Here is a 17,120-nt window from a genome sequence, read left to right as displayed (position 1 = left end):
TGCACTGTACTAGGGACTTACTAGTAAATCAAATATACCAATCATGGATGAACCAATTACATACACATTTTGTGTAGGAACACTTCCACTTTAGCACTGGACAACAGAGGTAAAGTGCCCAGAGTAACAAAAACAGCAGAAAACTGAGTCCAGCACACATCAACAACCTAGGAAACAGAGGAAAAACGTTAGGGGAAACCACGCCAAGGATGAAAAGTCTAACACGTGTCGCCCCAGCTGAAAGTGGGGAGCAACTACCCAACCTCCTGGGGGTTCTCAACACTAAGGCGGAAGAACCCAGACCATCAGCATCGGCGTGTTATGTGCCAAGGCGGTGTTCCACCGTAAAGTCCATCCCCAGTAGGGAAACGGACCACCTCAACAGTTTTGGATTCTCACCCCTCATCTGCAATAACCATCTGAGGGGCCTGTGGTCAGTCTGATCCCGTAAGTGAGTCCCAAACAAGTAGGGTCTTAGCTTCTCCAGTGCCCTGACCACAGCAAATGCTTCATGTTCTATGGCACTCCACCTACGTACCCTGGGAACTAACCTCCTGCTAATGAAGGCTACAGGTTGATACAGGCCCACTTCATTAAGCTCTGAGAGTAGTGCTCCAATACCATTCTCTGAGGCTTCTGTTTGCACAACAAACCCCTTGGAGTAGTCAGGTGCCTTCAGCACAGGTGCTGTGCACATGGCAGCCTTCAGGGCATTAAAAGCCATCTGGCAAGACTCAGTCCAGATCACCTTTCTAGGCTGCTTTTTGGATGTCAATTCAGTCAAGGGAGGAACAATTGTGCCATACCCCTTGACAAACCTATAGTATCCGGTGAGACCTAAAAAGGCTCTCACTTCAGTCTGGGTATTGGGAGGCTCCCAAGCCAAAATAGTATCAATCTTTGGCTGTTGGGGTGCCACCTGGCCACTCCCTACCTGGTGTCCCAAGTACACCACAGAATTCTGCCCTATTTGGCACTTGCTTGCCTGAATAGTGAGTCATGCCTTCTGCAGGGCCTCCAACACTTTACAGAGTTGTTGCAAGTGTTCCTCCCATGTGGAACTGAAGACAGCAATGTCATCCAGGTAGGCGGCACTGAACTCATCCAGCTCAGCCAACACCTGGTTGACCAACCTCTGAAAGGTGGCAGGGGCATTCTTCATCCCAAATGGCATGACTTTAAATTGAAAGTGTCCATCTGGGGTAGAGAATGCTGACCTCTCCTTGGCCCCCTCAGTCAAGGCAATCTGCCAGTACTCAGACGTTAAGTCAAACGTGCTGAGCTATTTGGCAGCTCCCAACCGGTCTATGAGCTCATCAGCTCGAGGATGGGGTGCACATCAGTCTTAGTGACTGCATTGAGACCCCAGTAGTCCACGCAGAACTGGAGTTCTGGGGTGGTACCAGGAGCAGCAGTCTTTGGGACCAAAACAACAGGGCTGGCCCAAGGACTGCTGGAGTGCTCAATAACCCCTAGGGTTAACATCTTGGATACCTCATCCTTGATGCTAGCCCTGAGCTTGTCAGTCACCCTATAAACCTTTTGTTTAATGGGTGTGTTGTACCCAGAGTCCACATCATGTCTGCACAAGTGTGTGACCCCTGGGATTAAGGAAAACAGTTAGGCGAACTGTCCCAATACTTGGCGACAGTCCTTCTGCTGCTCTGCAGTCAGGGAGGAGGAGAGGTTCACTCCCTCCACAGACCCATCCTTTTCTCCTGCAGACAGGAGGTCAGGAAAAGGCTCACTCTCCTCCTCTACCCCGTTATCTGTCGCTAGGAGCATGGACAACTCTGTCCGCTCAAAGTGTGGCTTGAGATGGTTAACATGCAGGACCCTCAAAGGGTTCCTAGGAGTCTGCAAGTTCACCAGGTAGGTGACTTCACTCCTGTGCTCCACCGCCTTAAATGGCCCAGTCCACTTGTCTTGGAGCACCCTAGGCTCCACTGGTGCCATCACCCACACTTTTTTCTAGGCTGAAATTCAACCAGAGTGGCAGTCTGGTCATACCAGTGTTTCATGTCCTCCTGGCTTGCTTCCAGGTTCTCCTGTGCGAGACTCCTGAAGCGGGCAGTCTGGTTTCTCAGAGCCAGCATGTAATTAAGTACATCCTGGGGGGGTACTAGGAGCTTTTTCTAAAGCCTCCTTAACCAGACTTAGAGGTCTCCTCAGAGGGTGGCCATAGATCAGCTCAAAAGGACTAAGGCTAAGTCCCTTTTGAGGCACCTCCCTGTAAGCGAACAGAAAGCATGGCAAGAGTACGGCCCACTTCCGCTTCCAGGGCTCTGACAGGCCCATAATCATGCCTTTCAAGGTGCAGTTGAATCTCTCAACCAGACCATGACTTTGAGGTGGTAATGTGTAGTGAACTTATATGTTACCCACACACCGTCCACAGAGACTTCATATAGGTTGATATGAAGTTGGTACCCCTATCAGATACCAATTCCTTGGGAACCCCATGCAGGTAAAAACTCCCATCATGGAACGGCCCACCACAGGGGCAGTGATTGATCTTAAAGGAATGGCTTCTGGGTACCGGGTGGCATGGTCCACCAAAACCAGGATAAACCTGTTGCCCATGGTTGTCTTGGGACCCGGAGTCCCCACAATGTCAATGCCAACCCTTTCAAAGGGGGTACTGACAACAGGAAAAGGTTGGAGGGCAGCCTCACATTTCTCCCCACTCTTGCCACTTGCCTGACAAGTTTGGCAAGACCTGCAGTGAGCATCAGAGTGCCTGCGCATTTGGGGCCAATAGAAGTGGATGACAAGCCGCTCAAAGGTCTTGCCCTGCCCCAAATGACCAATTAAAGGCACATCATGAACCAGACCCAGTAGGAAGGCTCTGAAGCACTGGGGTACCACCAGCACACAGGCTGACCCAGGCTAGGAACTTTAGGCTTGCTATATAGGAGGCCATCCTCCCTGTAAATCAATTGTGATCCAGGCTCCTTGCCAGACGCCTGGTCTGCAGCCTGCTGCCACAAATCCTCCAGAGTAGGGCATGACTTCTGTGCCTCACAGAATGCTTCCCTGGTGGGCCCCCTTCCTTCTGCCACTTTGACAACTCAGGGACCTCACCCAGTTCAGCCACCTGTTCCCCTGTAGGTTCCAGGGCCTCCCTCTCAGGTTCAGCCTCCTCCTGGACCGTGGGAACTTCTGGGGCCAGTTTCCCATGCCCCCTGCCCTTCCTCCTTCTGGCAGACATCTGGGCTATTCTTTCAGGCTCCAGGGTCTTCTGATCACCCAGATGGGCTGCCATAGAGCTGGTGGATACGCATACCCACCCAGGCAGACCCAACATCTCCAAGTGTGACCTGTGTTCCACCTCCTTCCAAGGGGAATCCTCAGGTCATTGACAAGCAAACAATCCACAGGCATGGTTGGACTCACAGCTACCTTCAAGGATCCTGAGACCTCCCCCCCATTCAAAGGGAACCTGTGCCACTCTGCACAGGCGCTCTGAGTTGTCTACTGCAACTTTCTTGGTGAAGTACCCAGGCATCTATCTGCTCTTCAGACACCAGGTGACTCCTCACTGTAGTCACACTGTCTCCTGTGTCTCTCAGAGCCTTCACCCTCTGTCCATTGATGGTCACAGACTGCCTGTACTTTTTAGTGTTCTCAGGCACTAGGGTTCTCTGGACCATCTCACTGTCCCCTAGTGAGACAAGGGTCATCTCAGCTGGCTCCCGCCCACCTGGAACAAACTCCTCCCCAATCGCTACACTAGCCAAACCCTGGGACTGCACACCAGTGGGTGCCGGTGTATCCTTGGGGCATTTGGGGTCTCCCCTCACATGACCCACCTGGTCACATGCATAGCACTTACATGGGGGTCCCCCTGCCACTGGCTTCCCTTTGGAGAACCATGGCTTCTTCTCAGTGGGGGGTTGTGAATCTTTATCTTGGGAATCAGTTTGGGGCCCTTTAGAGAACTCCCCCTGTTTACCCTTAACCCCCTTTCTTCTGAGAGGGACTGCCCACCCTTGGCGTGGTCTTCCCCATACCTCTTTTGGACCCTAGTGCTCTCCCAGCAGTCTGCTTCCTGCGCAAGCTTCCTGGGGTCAATCAGCTAGCTGTCAATCAGGTGCTGGCGCAGCTTTGGAAAACATAAACTGTACAAGTGCTCCTAAGCAATCAGATTGTAAACCCCCTCATAGGTTGTTACCTTACTGCCCTTCACCCAACCACCCAGTGACCTACAGAATGAATCTACACATTCCAACAATGTCTGGGATTCCTTCTTCTTATAAGACCTAAATGTATCCTTATACTGATCAGGAGTGAGACCATACCTAGTGATCAGGGCATCCTTCATGATAGGGTAGGTGAGCCCCTGGGGATCCCCTAAGGATGTCAGGGTGTCCCTTCCCTCTACCTCAAAGTGCTTCCACAGACCCCCAATGAGCTTCAGGGACCAGATTCATATGGAGAGCAGACTCATGCCCCTTAAACCACAGCAGGATGTCATCCTCCCTCTTGTAATCCTTCACAAGGTCCTTAGGAATGTGCACCCTCCTCTCAGGCTGCACTGTGATGTGGATGCCACCATCTCTACTAGACTGACTCCTCTGCTCCAGCTCCCTTAAGCTGAGGTCATGAGCCAACAACAACGTTTTCTCCTCTATGACCACCCTCATTTTCTCTAACTCCAACTGGTGAGCCCTCTCTGCCTGTCTGTCCTGCAACTCTTCAGGAGTCAGACCCTTGGATGAGACACTGCTACCTGCCCAGGAGATCCTCCCCCCAGACAGAACAGCCCCCCCCACAATACCATTGTGAACGCTCTGCACCTCATCCTCCTCCTCCTCACCCTCATCCTCTGTGTGCCCCTCAGCCTCCTTGGCTGCCACCCAGGCCCTTAGTGCCTTTTGCAGCTCCTCCTTCCTGCTGGAACTCTTAATGGGGCAGGCAAGATCCTTACAGAACTGTTTCAGTTAGGCAACTGTGTAACTCTCCAGTTTCCCTAAACCAAAAGCAGCTCCAAGTGATGCATCACCAGACTGAGGCATGATGGAGAGTTAAACGTGCAAAGTTCCAAAGGCAGAAAACAAGTTCCCAATGAAGTCCAAAAGTCAATCAAGGATTATCACAAAAATGGAAGTAGGAAAAAATTCAAGCAAAAGAGAAAAAGCAAAATCACAAGACAAGTAGTATGTGGTCACGTAGTGGTCTGCCCTGAAAACAGTAGTGTACACTTAATCACTGTATGTCAAGTACAAATACAAGTCCAATCCCAACCACAGATCACCAATGTTGGAAATGGGGTCTTTGGTTGGCAGTCAGATTGCCCCCTGTCCAAGCAAGGACCCACACTCTAGTCAGGGTAAAGGAGAATCACCCTCAGCTAACCCCCGCTCACCCCCTTGGTAGCTTGGCACGAGCAGGCAGGCTTCACTTCAGAGTGCTAGGTGTAAAGTATTTGTACCAACACACACAGTAACTCCGTAAAAACACTACAAAATGACACAACACAGGTTTAGAAAAATAGAAAATATTTATCTAAATAAAACAAGACCAAAACGACAAAAATCCACAATACACAAGTCAAGTTATTGATTAAAAGGTAAAAAGAGTCTTAAATCCTTGGGAAAACAGGTAAAATCAATCAATCAATCAATCAATCAAAAAAATGTATAGAGCGCGCTACTCACCCGTGAGGGTCTCAAGGCGCTAGTGGTGTGGGGGGGGTGAGGGGGATTACTGTTCGAACAGCCATGTCTTGAGGTTTTTCTGAAGAGTAGGAGGTCTTTGGTTTTGCGGAGGTTGGTGGGGAGGGATTTCCAGGTTGTGGGGGCGAGGTAGGAGAAGGCCCTACCTCCTGTGGTGGTTCGATGGATGCAGGGGATTTTAGCTAGTGCGAGGTCGGCTGATCGGAGGTTGCGGGTGGGAGTGTGGAAGTTCACTCTTTCGTTGAGATAGGTCGGGCCGGTGTTTTGGAGGGATTTGTGTGCGTGGATGAAGATCTTGAAAGTGATTCTCTTGTCTATGGGGAGCCAGTGAAGAGATTTGAGGTGTGGGAGATTAATTTGTGGCGGGGGAGGCCAAAGACGAGGCATGCGGATGTGTTCTGGATTCTCTGGAGTTTGCGTTTGAGTTTGAGTGTGGTGCCGGGGTAGAGGGCGTTACCGTAGTCAAGTCTGCTGCTGATGAGTGCATGGGTGACTGTCTTCCTGGTCTCTGGGGGAATCCAATTAAAGGATTTTTTTAGAGTGCGGAGTGTGTGGAAGCAGGAGGAGGTTAGTGCATTGATTTGTTGTGTCATGGAGAGGGAGGGGTCCAGGATGATGCTGAGGTTGCGTGCGTGGTTTGCGGGGGTGGGTGTGGGGCCTAGGGCGGTGGGCCACCAGGAGTCATCCCATATGGTTTTGTTGGGGCCGAAGATAATGATCTCGGTTTTGTTGGAGTTAAGCTTGAGGTGGTTAGTTGTCATCCAGTTGGCGGTGTCGAGGAGAGCAGCGTGTAGGTTGGTTTTGGCGGTGGTGGGGTTGCGGGTGAGGGAGAGGATGAGTTGGGTGTCATCTGCGTAGAAGAGGATAGTGATTCCGTGTGGTCGGACGATGTTGGCTAGGGGATTCATGTAAATGTTGAAGAGTGTGGGGCTGAGGGAGGAACCTCGGGGCACTCCGCAGATGATCTTGGTAGTGGTGGAGTGGAAAGGTGGAAGGCGGACTCTTTGGGTCCGGTCGGTGAGGAAGGAGGTGAGCCATTCTAAGGCTTTGTGGCAAATTCATTTGTTGTGGAGGCGTGTGTGGAGTGTGTGGTGGCAGACAGTGTCAAAGGCTGCGGAGAGGTCTAGGAGGATGAGTGCGACGGTCTCGCCTTTGTCGACTTTGGTCATTAGCATTGAAAAGTACTGGGTAGCGTCAAAATAACATGCACGGGTGAGTGTGCATTGAAAAAGGTAAACAGTGTGTCGATTTCTCACCCACAAGCGAGCTCATGTGTAATTTCTCCTTCTCCAGTTGGGCTGGCTTGCGTCGTTTTTCCTCCCCGCAGGGGAGCGATGCGTCGATCTGGGCAGCACTTGGGTCCGGATAGGCGTTGCATCATTTTTCTGTGCCCAGAAAGGTTTGCGTCAAAACTCCTGCCGCACGGTCTCAGCAAAAACGCGCAATGTGGGTTGCAACGTTAACAGTCTCAGTCAGCGGGTGTGAGTGTCGTTCTTCAAGCTCTGTGCGTTGATTTTCCAGCTGCAATGCTGGTGGAGCGTCGATTTCTGCAGCGAAGCCGGTGGCGCATCGTTTTTCAGCTGCGTCTCAGAAGGTGCGTCAAATTTTTCCCTGCACCACGGTCTGTGCGTGGATTTTCAGTCTTCTTCTGCCAGCTTCTCCTTTCATAGTCCCAGGAACTGGATGGGCACCACTTGGCAGAGTAGGAATTTCTCCAGAGACTCCAGGTGCTGGCAGAGAGAAGTCTTTGTTGTCCCTGAGACTTCAACAACAGGAGGCAAGTTCTAAATCAAGCCCTTGGAAATCTTCACAAGAAGAGAGGCAACACAAAGTCCAGTCTTTGTCCTCTTGCACAGGCAGAAGCAGCAACTGCAGGATGGCTCCACAAAGCACAGTCTCAGGCAGGGCAGCACTCTTCCTCAGCTCTTCAGCTCTTCTCCAGGCAGAGGTTCTTCTTGATGTCCAGAAGTGATCTAAATCTGTGGTTTTGGGTGCCCTTCTTATACCCATTTTGCCCTTTGAAGTAGGCCTACTTCAAAGGAAAGTCTCTCCTGCTTGTGAAATCCTGCCTTGCCCAGGCCAGGTACCAGACACACACCAGAGGGTTGGAGACTGCATTGTGTGAGGGCAGGCACAGCCCTCTCAGGTGTAAGTGACCAGTCTTCCCCTCCCTCCTAGCACATATGGCTCATCAGGAAATGCAGGCTACACCCCAGCTCCCTTTGGTTCACTGTCTAGAGAGAGGTGCAAACAGCCCAACTGTCAAACTTACCCCATACAGGGAATCCACAAACAGGCAGAGTCACAGAAATGGTTTAAGCAAGAAAATGTTCACTTTCTAAAGTGGCATTTTCAAACACACAATCCTAAAATCAACTTTACTAAAAGATGTATTTTTAAATTGTGAGCTCAGAGACCCCACACTCCACATGTCTATCCGCTCCCAAAGGGAATCTACACTTTAATCATATTTAAAGGTAGCCCCCATGTTAACCTAGGAGTGGGACAGGCCTTGCAACAGTCAAAAACAAATTTAGCAGTATTTCACTGTCAGGACATATAAAACACATTATTATATGTCCTACCTTAACCATACACTGCACCGTGCCCTTGGGGCTATCAAGGGCCTACCTTAGGGGTATCTGACATGTAAGAAAATGGAAGGTTTAGGCCTGGCAGGTGGGTACACTTGCCAAGTCGAATTTACAGTTTAAAACTGCACACACAGACACTGCAGTGGCAGGTCTGAGACATGATTACAGAACTACTTATGTAGGTGGCACAACCAGTGCTGCAGGCCCACTAGTAGCATTTTATTTACAGGCCCTGGGCAGCTCTAATGCACTGTACTAGGGACTTACTAGTAACTCAAATATGCCAATCATGGATGAACCAATTACATAAACATTTTGTATAGGAGCACTTGCACTTTAGCACTGGATAGCAGTGGTAAAGTGCCCAGAGTAACAAAAACAGGAAAAAACGGAGTCCAGCACACATCAACAACCTGGGAAACAGAGGCAAAGAGTTAGGGGAAACCACGCCAAGGATGAAAAGTCTAACAATCAGGAAGAATTAATGCAGAAAAATTGTGAGATAAAGGGCACCCTAACAAAGTGGGATAAGTAGGCCAACCAGTTTGCCCCAACTTGACTCCTGACTACAAAGTGGCCTCCACATGGCAGGGGAATCAGTGGGGCAAGCAGGCACCTCAGGGGTGGGGTGAGGTGGGGACTTGGCTTTGGGAGGGCGGTCCTTAGGTTTAGGCTTGGAGGGGGGGACTTTGACTTAGCCTTGGGGGAGGGCCCTTGGTTTTGGCTTTTGGAGAGCCCTACCTGGCTTTTATGGGGGCGAGGTGTGGTAGGGACATGGCAGTACCGGGGGGCCATGGGAGGTCTGGGAGGTGGAAGGACTGGGACTGGGGAGGGTAGCAGGGTGCTTGGGGGAAACAGGGACTGGGTCATTGGGAGGGCAAACTTGTACAAAGATTTTTTTGGGGGAACACAAGGGTGGTCATGGGAAAAATATTTGAAAGTGGAGGGAGAGGGAGTGCTTGAGAAGTGTGTACAGGTATGTGCCTTGGGCGCTGGTGCATGGGTGGATGCCATGTGTATGCTGGGTGTCTGTTGGGTGGGTGTGTGTAGGCAATTAGATTAACTGGGGGGGAGATGCCAGGGAGGATGTGTGAGTGTTTGTTGGGGTGATGTGTGCAAGTAAGGTTGATGTACTGCATGTGGGGGTATTGGTATTCGTGGTGAGTGTGCATGTGGTTTTGGGGTGGATGCATGGGTGTCTGCTATTCTGGAGATGGTGGGCATGAGGGGACTGGTGGCTGGATCTGGGAGTGTTGATGTGGTGATAGCAGGTTTGAGTGGTGTAGTGTCTGTGAGGGAGGAGGTTGTGGGGGAGTCTGGGTAGGGAGTGGATGTTGTTGGGTCTGCATGTGTCTGTTGTCTGTGTGCATGGCGGTAGTGGGATTTGTGTTGCCTGTGTCTGTTGAAGTGGATGAATGGTGGTCTGACTGTGTGCTTTGGATGGGTGTGGGATTAAGCACAGTTAGCTGGAGTGTGGACGGAAGACCACGGTACACTTGCTGCCATCAACGAGGCAGCCAGAACCTGAAAGGATCTCTGCAGGCCAGTCAGGGCACCGTGAATGCCTTCCAGGTAGGCATTTGTCTGCTGCATCCGAGATGCCAGTCCCTGGATCGCATTCATGATGATTGACTGTCCCACAGAGATGGACATCAGGAGGTCAATAGTCTCCTCACTGAGGGCAACAGGGCTGACTAAGTCAGGGGCAGAGGTGCCTGCTGTGAAGAAGAGGCCCACCCTCCCGGGTGAGTGGGCACGGGCAACTGGGTGGGGAGCTACAGGGAGGGCAGTGCTGGTAAGAGGGGTGGCCGACAAGTATGATGCCGGGCTGATCCAAGATGGGTGCGCCACCGCCAAGGAGCGTCCATCAGAGGAGGATTCCAAAGAGGATGTTGTTGATTGGGTCTCCCCTGTGGCACTCCCCTCTCCCTCCGTCCCACTTGTCCCCTCAGCTCCTCTGGTCTCAGCCTCCTGGGTCCCGTGGTCTGCAGCTTCCCCACTCACCGGTGCCCCTTCTCCTTCACCTGATGAGGCTGATGCACACAAAGACAGTAGAGGGAATGGAGAGTGGGAGGGAGGATGGGAGAGCAAGAAAGGGTGCAATGGGTCAATACATACCCATCATTCACACAGAGTAACAACCTCAAAATCTGAAGACATGCCATGTCATTGCATGCCTTTGAACTGACATGCACATCTGCCTGAATTCATAGGACAAACTGAAGCTATGCAGTGAAAAACAACTGATGTGGAAATATATGGCACACTTTGACTACATGAAGGGTCCTACATTCCACAGTAGCACAGTACTTGCCACACTACCATGCTCATTTACATAGACATTCCCTGTATTCCTTACCCATACGATTCCTGCATGGCAAGGTTGCATGCCATGACATCCCTTCACAATGTGAACAGTAATATCTTGGCCCCCTGCAGCCATCTACACCTACAGTGTGAGGCAGCTGATTGAGAACACACCAATTTCCTTTGTCATAGTGGCAGGCTATTACTGATGGCAATGCCCTGACACCTCAGGTATACTGTTGCTGATGAAAGGTCCTGCTCACTCAAAAGATGTGTAATGTGTCCTGACAAACTCTAACATGGGAGTAAGTCACTTCATAAGTCACTCTCTGTATGGCATTGGCAGACAACACAGACAAAAATCCTGCCTGGGTGGCTCATACCCATAGCCAATGTGCAAGTACCAATAATCTGCACCACATCTTCCTATTAGTAGGCTACTCAAACCCATACATGCCTACCATTAGCCAGTTGTGAGTGTGTACTTACCCCATTGTGGCTTCTGTGCAGCCCTCAAGCACCCACCCACCTGAGGGTAGGCCACTGCCAAAATGTGGGCCACTAGGGGGGTCAGGGTCCAGCTGGCACCCCTCCCTCATTGAGAGGACATCCCCAGCTGGGCCTCAGCAGTCTTCCGGGCCCAGCCTCTCAGGTCCTCCCACCGCTTTCTGCAGTGGGTGCTCCACCAGGCATGGGCCCCCAGGGTCTGCACTTGCTTGCTGATGGCACGCCAAATATCCTTCTTCTGTTGGGTGCTGAACTGCATGGGGGATACAGACAGAAGGAGAAAGTCATGTAGAGTGGCATCACAACAACAGCAGTGGACTTCACATATTAGGCACATTTCATGACCACTCGAACGTGCACCTATGCCACTAACGCACCAAATCCTTTGCCATCTGCATGCATCCACTCGGTGTATGTCATCACAATACCTTTCACACTGATACACATCACAAACAGACAGGACAGGAACATTTGACTCACCTGCTGCTCTGGTGCCCCATACAAATGTCCATACAGGGGTAGGACCGAGTATACTAGCTTTTCCAGCTCATCCTCCTGGGTGAAGGCAGAGACCCTATCTCCTGCAGGATGTGGCATATTTGCTTCCAGAGTCAGAACACAGCAGCACATGCAGTGGAGGTCTTGCTTGCGTGATTGTCAGGAGTCAAGTGAGCTATGTAACAACAAATGGCGGTCACGTCCACCGCGTACATGACTGTTAAGGCCGGCAATGATCATAATTAGCCCCTGTCCCCATAGGCAACAATGTTAGCCAATGAGGAGTTGCATGGTGGTAGAGACCGCCTACCACCATGACGACAAACGCTGGCCGAATTAAGTCACTTCTATCTGTCCTGTGCTTGCAGAACAGGCAGCTGACATTTTACATGTATGTTGTATATTGTAGGTGTATGATAAGTGTGTCATGGATTATATTAGTGATATGTGCACAGATGACCTATGTACACACATGTCATCATGGTACACACACTTGATATTCATGCAATGTTGTTGGATGTACAGATAACCATGACACGACACGTGCAGTCACTTGCTGCCTCATAGACAGGGTAATCATTTCCATATGTTCAAATTGAACTTACAACTTAATACCTCTGGCAATAGTGTGTAGTAACTTGGAAGTGTCAAATGTATAATGTCTGGCAAACTGTCTGTCTGGGCCTGGAACTGAAATCAATGATGACATACAGGGGGACTCAACATGGCCATATGGATTCAGTGTACCTCAGCATTATGTACACACTACTCTTGTGTGCTACATGTATTGTGTTAGGTAGCTTGTGAACTGATAACATCAACTTGTGGCTATTTTTTCTCTCCCATTCCTAGATTCCATGCAATGGTGAGAATGAAACATGCACCTGTGTACTGGACCCTTGTTGATCTTGCTACCCTGGATGAAAGACACATCATACAGTACTATCGTCTGAACCGTCAAACCATCATGGAACTGTGTAACCAGTTGGAGCCAGATCTCTTGTCTGCTATACATCATCCCTATGCCATACCTCCAACAGTGCAGGTGTTGTCTGTGCTACACTTTCTTGCCTCAGGCTTGTTCGAGATCACAGTGGGCTTGGCAGCAGGGATGTAACAGCCCATGTTCAGTAATGTGTTGAAGGATGTACTGGCTGCTTTACTCAAACATCTCAACAGCTACATCAGGTTCCCCCAACATGCGGATTTTCCCACTGTTAAAGCGGACTTCTATGATATGGCACATATCCATAATGTGATAGGGGTAATAGATAGCACCCATATTGCTTTGGTATCTCCCAGGGCCAATGAACAAATGTACAGGAACAGGAAAAACTTTTACTTCAGAAATGTCCAGGTGGTGTGTCTCACTGACCAGTATATCTCCCAAGAGACAGCCAGGTTTCTTGGTTCTGTGCATTCGGAGGAACAGCAATCTCCCACACATGATAGCACAACTACAGAGAGAGAGGGCCTGGCTCATTGGTATGTCTCCAAGTGTATGTGTGCGTCTGTTAATCTCACCTCTCTTCACATACTACCAGTATTGTGATGTGTGAAATCTTTGTGTACACAGGTGACTCTGGCTATCCTAACCTGCCGTGACTACTCACACCAGTGAGATACCTGACAACAGACTGGGAAAACCGTTTCAGTGAAGCCCATGGCAGGACAAGCCGAGTACCTTTGGGCTACTGAAGGCCCTTCTCTACAGACCACTTAAGATCTGTCAGATAGTTGTGCCTGCTGTATGCTACACAAGCTATCCCTGAGATGTCACATCCCATTACTGGATGTTGAGAAAGTGGCAGCTGGACCAGTGGCTGATGATGGTGACATAGATAGTAATGAGGAGGTTGATGAGGATGCAGCTGACACTATAATAGAGTTGATCCCACAATACTTCCCATGACATGCAGGCATGTGTTTATTCAGTTGTATGCATACTGCACTTCTGTGTGCCTTGTGACATTGCTCCTCCTGATGTTTGCCATCAGTGGAGGTGGCAGTTCAGCTAACCCCGCTTTGTGGGTTTGGGGGACAACATGTTGGCTATCAGGAGAGGAGTTACTGTTCGGATGTCAGAGCTATTTTTGCTATGCTGTAGTCTAGCATCAGATCTGAAATGACTTGGCCATGTTGTATGGCCCCTGTACTGCTCTGTCAACTGTAATTGGACTGCCATGCATATAGTTGTTGACAGTACTGCTACCTATCATCCCTGTACACAATGGACATCTATGGAACATTAGTTTTACTGACAATAGGAATTGCCTTCAGTGGAGTAACGTCAGCTGTGAGGGATATACCTTTGGGAATGGATGTCTGGGAAATGTGGGTCTGCCATGCTAATATGTGTTTACATTCCACTTGCCTATTCGGACTGGTGACCTCGACAATGCACTGCATTTGTGTGGGTTGTGCAACATTGACTCCTATTGTGATGGTTGTCCCAGTCTTGGTCTCTTTGCAGGTCTATTGGGTGGTGCTACTCTGGTTTCTACCTTGCCTGGTGGCACCCTTGACTCTCTGAACATTGCATCCCTTTCTGTCCAACTTCCAGAGTTTAAATGGTCAATCAATGTGTTAACTATATTGACATTTGGTACAACAGTAAATCTTAATTGGTACAAGAAAGACAGGTAAGCAGTAGCTGTGCATAATGCTGTTTATTGTGATCCACAGGTGCAATGGATGAAGAGTGGGGTGATGGTGGCTGTAATCATCAGAACAGTTGACCCAGCTGCAGGTGGTACAGGTCCAGTGTCCATGGGCCATGGGAAAATGGAGACATGACAGTGGACAGTCAACAGGGTGTGTCAGTGGCACACAAGGGAGAATGTTCAGGAGAGGGTCCCTTCTTGGCAGTGTTTTTGGTCTTGGCATCAGATCCTGCAGGATGTCTGGATGGACGACCTCGTTTGCGTCGGGGTTCCTCAGCCACAGAGGGAGGGGTGCTACTGGGCTGTGGGTCCTCTGGCAGGGCCTCCGTTTCACTAGCTGCAGCAGATGTGGATGGCTCAGTTGGTATGTGGCTAGTGAAAGGGGCCTGCTGGTGGGTGCAGGACACATGCAGGATATTAGTCAGTTCTTTGAGCACCACTGCAATGAAGACTGACCAGTTGTCCCAGTTGGGCCAGGTGAGTCGTCATAGTCCAGACATCCACTGGGGCCTTCCTCCTGAGGAGGGCTGGTTGTCTCCTGCGTCCTCTGCAGATTGGCGGTGGCAGGGGTCCCTGTGGATGGAGATGGAGAGTTTTGCATTGTGAAGGTGTACTTCTTTGTGTCTTTGTCTGGTGCATGCAGTGGCTCGACTTGCTTCCCAGGGATTGCAATTACAGAATAAGCAATGCAGACATTGCCTGTGGGACATGGGTTGTGACATTGGTTCTGTGTACCATTGTGGGTTGTGGATCGTAGATAGCATTGCTGTCATTGCTGTGTAGTTGTACACAGTTGACACATTTGTTTGGTGTAGCTGGTGCTGTGATTTTACGTGCAGGTGTTCCTCTGTGAAGGGCAAATCGCAGCTTTTGATGTGTAGGGAGTAATGCATTGTGGGAGTTGTGGTGCCTGCCATTGTGAGGGCTATCCATGAACAAGGGCGGGACTGTGTGGGGATATTGGCAGTGGGGTAGTGTGGCATGCAGGGGAGGAGCATTAGGTGATTGGGGGGGAGAAGTGTGTGATCGTGTGAACCGAGAAGTGCTATGGTAGTGAGGATGCATGCTGTACGGGAGTTGTTGGTGCCAGGGGGGTGTTGTTGACTTAGCAGAGTCCAGTCCTCCGGTTATTCCAGTCAGGCCCTCTGGATGCATGATGTCCAAGACCTTCTGCTCTGACGATGAGAACTCTGGGGAAGGAGGTGGGGATCCTCCGCCTGTCTTGTAAACGGCAATGTGGCGTAGAAAGGCAATGAAACGCACCTTCCCCCTAAAGTCATTCCACCTCTTCCTGATATCCTCCCTTGTGCATGGATGGGTGCCCACTGAGTTGACCCTGTCAATTATCCTATGCCATAACTAAATTTTCCTGGCTATAGATGTTTGCTTGATGTGTGCTCTATACAGCTGTGGCTCTACCCAGACGATATCATCTACCATGATGCTCAACTCTTTGTCTGTAAATCATGGGTGTTTTTGAGGGGACATGGTGGTTATGATGTGGTTTGGGGGGGTGTCGTGTGTAAGTGTGGGGTGATTTGGGCTTGGTAGGGTGTGGGGTTGCTTGGTTTTGTGCACTAGTGTGTTGTGGTGTTTGTGTGCAGTTGTGATGTGTGTATGTTGTTGATGGTGCAGTTGTGTGATGCGTGCTGCATGTGTAGTGTTTATGTGCCTATGGAGTATAAGTGGTAGGTGATGGGTTTGTGGTTCCTTGCTGTCTGTCTATAGTTGTAGTTGCAAAGGATTGTGGGTTGTGTGTGGGTGCGTTTTATAGTGGTGGGTGTGTGTAGTGTGGCAATGTGTCAGGTGTGGGGTGTTCATACTGTCCAATGTGTTGTTGGGTTCTGGTGGTGATGGTAATTTGAGCTCAGCGGTTTGCACCGCCAATGGTTTCCGCAATGCAATGACTGTTGTGCTGATTTGTGGATAGTAATAGGGAGGGCGGGATGTACTCTCTCCCGCCCCGGTCAGCCTGCCGGTCTTGGATTTGTGACTGTTTTTGTGCGGTCTTCAGTATGTGACTCGTAATACAGCGGTTGGGATACCACCATCACTGGTGGTCTTTTGGCAACCGTCACCACCGCGGTCTTCTAAAAAGACCGCCAAACTCGTATTGAGGGCCTCAGTCTAAAGAAAATGTTACCATGCTGCGATCCTTTCTCGGCATGGCTGTTACTGCTCATGATACATTTGCATTTTTGCCACAGTGTTTCTTTTCAGTGGTCTCCTGAATGTGATCAGTGTTTCAAAGAAATAAAACATGCAATTAAGAGTGCAACTGAAATGGCTTACTTTGACCCCAAGCTGCATACCGAGGTCACAATGGATGCAAATTGGGTAGGGCTGGGAGCAATGCTTGCTCAACTTAATGGTCATCCCGGTGCTCAAAGACACATATGGCCAATGTCAATCGAAGCATGTCTGAAACAGAACATGCCTACTCTCAGCCAGAGAAGAAGAGTCTTGCTGTGGTGCGCGCCTGTGAACATTTTCATGTATTTCGCTATGGGAAACAATTTACTTTCATCACAGACCACCAAGCGTTGCTCACTATTTTTGAAAATCCAAAAGATCAAGAAATCCCTTCGCATTCGAAAGGTGGGGGTTGAGACTGCAAGATTATGACTATGAGATTGCACACAAACCGGAGAAGGATCAGAATCAAACAGATTACTTTTCACAAGTCCAAGTTTGACCTCCAGGATGATCGAAGGGCTTCTTTATTTTATTGTAAAGTCCAGCACACCAGCAGCTCTGGTTATTGATCAAATCATTTCTGCCACCAACGCTGATCACAACATGGTCATTGTCATTGAGACACAATTGTGGAAATTATATCCCCGGCCTTTAGCTGATGGTACTGAATTCCAAAA

The sequence above is a fragment of the Pleurodeles waltl genome, chromosome 5 (assembly GCF_031143425.1).
Source record: "Pleurodeles waltl isolate 20211129_DDA chromosome 5, aPleWal1.hap1.20221129, whole genome shotgun sequence".
Taxonomy (NCBI): Eukaryota; Metazoa; Chordata; class Amphibia; order Caudata; family Salamandridae; genus Pleurodeles; species Pleurodeles waltl.
This window is presented reverse-complemented; position numbering follows the sequence as displayed.